The 5,000-nt window shown below is 53.7% G+C and overlaps 1 non-coding gene across 1 annotated transcript in view; it reads right to left on the reverse strand.

The window, feature by feature from the left end:
- Positions 1 to 946, reverse strand: part of LOC124774145 — a 1,909-nt gene extending 963 nt beyond the window's left edge. Inside the window, exon 1 of the ribosomal RNA XR_007015139.1 lies at positions 1 to 946. This exon is cut by the window's left edge and continues 963 nt beyond it. This is a non-coding gene — a ribosomal RNA (small subunit ribosomal RNA).
- Positions 947 to 5,000: the final 4,054 nt, after the last annotated feature.

The following is a 5,000-nucleotide window of genomic DNA, read 5'->3' on the forward strand; positions in this document are numbered from 1 at the left end:
GGTTCCGAAAACCAACAAAATAGAACCGAGGTCCTATTCCATTATTCCATGCACACAGTATTCAGGCGGGCTTGCCTGCTTTAAGCACTCTAATTTGTTCAAAGTAAACGTGCCGGCCCACCGAGACACTCAATAAAGAGCACCCTGGTAGGATTTCAACGGGGTCCGCCTCGGGACGCACGAGCACGCACGAGGCGGTCGCACGCCTTCGGCTCGCCCCACCGGCAGGACGTCCCACGATACATGCCAGTTAAACACCGACGGGCGGTGAACCAACAGCGTGGGACACAAATCCAACTACGAGCTTTTTAACCGCAACAACTTTAATATACGCTATTGGAGCTGGAATTACCGCGGCTGCTGGCACCAGACTTGCCCTCCAATAGATACTCGTTAAAGGATTTAAAGTGTACTCATTCCGATTACGGGGCCTCGGATGAGTCCCGTATCGTTATTTTTCGTCACTACCTCCCCGTGCCGGGAGTGGGTAATTTGCGCGCCTGCTGCCTTCCTTGGATGTGGTAGCCGTTTCTCAGGCTCCCTCTCCGGAATCGAACCCTGATTCCCCGTTACCCGTTACAACCATGGTAGGCGCAGAACCTACCATCGACAGTTGATAAGGCAGACATTTGAAAGATGCGTCGCCGGTACGAGGACCGTGCGATCAGCCCAAAGTTATTCAGAGTCACCAAGGCAAACGGACCGGACGAGCCGACCGATTGGTTTTGATCTAATAAAAGCGTCCCTTCCATCTCTGGTCGGGACTCTGTTTGCATGTATTAGCTCTAGAATTACCACAGTTATCCAAGTAACGTGGGTACGATCTAAGGAACCATAACTGATTTAATGAGCCATTCGCGGTTTCACCTTAATGCGGCTTGTACTGAGACATGCATGGCTTAATCTTTGAGACAAGCATATGACTACTGGCAGGATCAACCAGGGAGCTGCGTCAACTAGAGCTGAGCAGCCGGCCGCCCGGGATTGTGTCCCGGGGGCCCGCGCGAACACGCAAGCGTCCGCTCAATCATTCTGCAAACAGGAGGAGGCTGAGCTCCCCTGCACAATACACCTCGAAACCCTCTCAGGTCCCGGCGGCGCGCAGCGCCGTCCCAAGTACTTGGTCGGGTTCGAGAGAGGCGCAATCGCCCGGAGTTAGGCGAGTAGACGCTTTCGGTGCGACCACCCGTGCTCCCAACTGAGCTTGCCGCTGCCGACAGAGGCCCGGGAGCGTGCTGTCGTGGCATTGCCGGCGGGAGACAACACGCGCCACCTACGGTGACCGGCAGCTCCAACGCCAGCGCCACAGAAGGACAAAAGCCCCACTTGGGTGCCGAAGCGAACTCTCCCAGCACAGCGCACGCGCCAACACATCCGCACAGCTGCGATACAAACCACCAGCGAGAACCGCTGGGGCGACCGAGCAGCAGACGGCGTCGCGGCGCCGAGCGCCGGGCGGCGGCGCATCCTCAACGCACACAGTCCTCAATCGGACCAGCACACTGAAGATGTCCACCGCGCTTCGCACCGGGCCCGCGAGGACCTACTTTGGCCGCACGGCGCCGCGCGCAGGTTGCGCCGGCGCGCAGCTGCGACGCCTGCCGCGTCCGTCGGCCGGCGCGCCTGCCACTGGCCGCCCCCACCAGCCGGCTGTAGCGCGTGCGCCCACGCACCGCGCGGCCAGCACGCCGGGAGGCGCCCCCTCACCGGCCGGGGACGGTCCCACCCAGCCACCGCCGCGTATCGCTTCACACCCAGATGCCGTTCAGTTTCGTCGGCATGGTGGGTATCGCTGGAACAACCGGTTAGTACCTCAACCTATCGTCGCCATCACCGATTCACCCCTAGCGAGAACAACCGCACCACAACGGGTTACCATTTGTTCATTTGCGTAACTTCACCAGAAAACGTATGCGTCCATCGCCATTTGCAACTTCCACGATTATTGCATGCCTGTGTCAGGTGTCACACCACACTACGTCTGCCCACATACACGCAACAAAATGTGCACGCCTAGACAATACGTGGAAGGAGGCCCCCGTACGTATGCGATGTCCATTGCTCGAACGACTGTCAACCGGCCTCTGTAGCATGTCGCAGATATGGAACGCGGTGCACCATGCTATCACGGTGTGTGAGGAGAGACGACTAGGTCCGAATACATCAACAGACAGCTCATGCTGATCGCCATCCACGGCGTCCGTTCCTCCCACACGTCTCTATGGCGTACCACACTGCAATCCAGCTGTCATAGGGAGACGACACGTAGCTGCGTGCACAATATTTGCACTGTATGGTCCGCCGTTTTTGGGCGCAGTCGTTGTACGGTCACACATGTGCCACGATGTATCATTCAGTACATAAGGACGAATGTGCAGTACAGATTGTGGTTTACGCGTACGACATCAGCGGACAGTTGACACAGGCCGCACCACAACGTAGCCTGAGTACGTCGCATGCGAAGGGCATTGAACATGCAAACTTCTCACCAACCAGCTTGCGAAGGCAGGGGGCAAGGTGGGGACGTGGGGAGGTGTGGGGGGGGGGGGGCGCGGCATGTACGTCCTGCTGCCATCCACATTACAGTGTACAGCAGGAGCATGTGGAAAGTCAGCAAGACTTGCAAGGTGTTTAACATGAAGCGATACACAGGGGAGCGGGCAGTGCGAGTAGCGAACTATATTGCGAGGGTTGCGGGTGGGCAACACTACACTAATTGAACGAGTCGTATAACAATTACAGAGCAGGTTTAGGCGACAACGTGGGTTACGTTAGCGGACAACGTGGGTTACGTTAGCGGACAACGTGGGTTACGTTAGCGGACAACGTGGGTTACGTTAGCGGACAACGTGGGTTACGTTAGCGGACAACGTGGGTTACGTTAGCGGACAACGTGGGTTACGTTAGCGGACAACGTGGGTTACGTTAAGGCACAACATGGGTTAGGTTAAGGCACAACATGGGTTAGGTTAAGGCACAACATGGGTTAGGTTAAGGCACAACATGGGTTAGGTTAAGGCACAACATGGGTTAGGTTAAGGCACAACATGGGTTAGGTTAAGGCACAACATGGGTTAGGTTAAGGCACAACATGGGTTAGGTTAAGGCACAACATGGGTTAGGTTAAGGCACAACATGGGTTAGGTTAAGGCACAACATGGGTTAGGTTAAGGCACAACATGGGTTAGGTTAAGGCACAACATGGGTTAGGTTAAGGCACAACATGGGTTAGGTTAAGGCACAACATGGGTTAGGTTAAGGTACAACATGGGTTAGGTTAAGGTACAACATGGGTTAGGTTAAGGTACAACATAGGTTAGGTTAAGGTACAACATAGGTTAGGTTAAGGTACAACATAGGTTAGGTTAAGGTACAACATAGGTTAGGTTAAGGTACAACATAGGTTAGGTTAAGGTACAACATAGGTTAGGTTAAGGTACAACATAGGTTAGGTTAAGGTACAACATAGGTGAGGTTAAGGTACAACATAGGTTAGGTTAAGGTACAACATAGGTTAGGTTAAGGTACAACATAGGTTAGGTTAAGGTACAACATAGGTTAGGTTAAGGTACAACATAGGTTAGGTTAAGGTACAACATAGGTTAGGTTAAGGTACAACATAGGTTAGGTTAAGGTACAACATAGGTTAGGTTAAGGTACAACATAGGTTAGGTTAAGGTACAACATAGGTTAGGTTCGGTTACACGTTGTTGTAAGGAAAGGTGTAGGGGGGGGGGGGGCGGGGGCGGCAGGTTCGTTGATAGTGATTATAGTAAGTGAATGCTTGTGACATGATCAGATTTGTCACGTCAGGATGCACCTTTGGCTTATTAGAGGCGGCGCTCCAATTCTATGCTTGTGTCACACCTGTGTCTTTGAGTCATGTCATTGTTTGTGCGCTGTGACAGGAGGTACTATTGTGATGTTGGGTGCACCGTTGTATAGGACATGTGTGGGTGTTGGTGCCTTATCTGCGCAATGGTGGATGTCGAAAGGGTGGGATATTCTATTTTCCGCATGGACCTCCTGGTCTGGTTGTGATAGTGTGGATTGTGTAATGTGGCGGAGAGGATGCACTGGATGTTGTTCCATGCTGGTGCTTACGTATTGTATGTGCGCCTGTTAGAAGCAGAGAGTGGTGCGTGATCAGAGTGTCTGGCTGACGTGTGGTTCCCATTGTGGGCAGACTCTTTCAGCATGTATACGGACAGTTGTATATATTTTCTGTAGTTTGATGGCTCTGCATTGATTACTAATCAGCGCCGTGTGTACGGGTAATCTGGTTCCAGTCCAAAATGTTCCATCTGTGTACATTAGTGACAAAGACTCCCCCCATGCAGTGGGGCTCGGTCTGTTATAACTCTTCCGCGTAATATATTTGCGCCACGTTTTTGCGACTGCGAGTGCGAGTGCGAGTGCGAGTGCGAGTGCAACGCGCATGGGGACCGACATGCTGATGGCTCGGTATCGGACGCCGTACAGTGAGCAACGCGATCGCGTCTCTCGCTCGTAAGTGGTACAGGTCGCGGCTCATGTATACGGACAGCGGGAATGTCGCATATTGGAAATAACTCTTCATGAAACGCAAGTTATAGGGGTGGATTGCACTTTACGAGTGCGGGAAACGTCCGCCGTTCATCCGCTGGAGGTGCGAGTTTGGCGGTTGGGGTGGTCCACGAACGGGTGCGGGTAGAGTCATTGCCGGTCCACGGCTTCGTGCGGCAGAGCCACTGGAGAATGGGTGCTATGGTCGACAGAGGCTGCAGGCTTTGTGGGTGGCGTCGAAAGGCGGGCACTGTGGCGCCATCGCTGTCTTAATCGGCTTGGCGTCGCATAGATGGCGGTATCGTCGTTGGAGGAGGTCATGTTGCGGGAGACCTACAGATGGCGGTATGTTTTGTGGTGCGGACGTAGTGTTGTCAGATGCGCATAGATGGCGGTATTGCATGTGGTGTCGCCCTATTTGCATAGATGGCGATACTGTTTTGCCGGCATGGGTG

This window comes from Schistocerca piceifrons, unplaced genomic scaffold (assembly GCF_021461385.2).
Source record: "Schistocerca piceifrons isolate TAMUIC-IGC-003096 unplaced genomic scaffold, iqSchPice1.1 HiC_scaffold_961, whole genome shotgun sequence".
Classification (NCBI taxonomy): Eukaryota; Metazoa; Arthropoda; class Insecta; order Orthoptera; family Acrididae; genus Schistocerca; species Schistocerca piceifrons.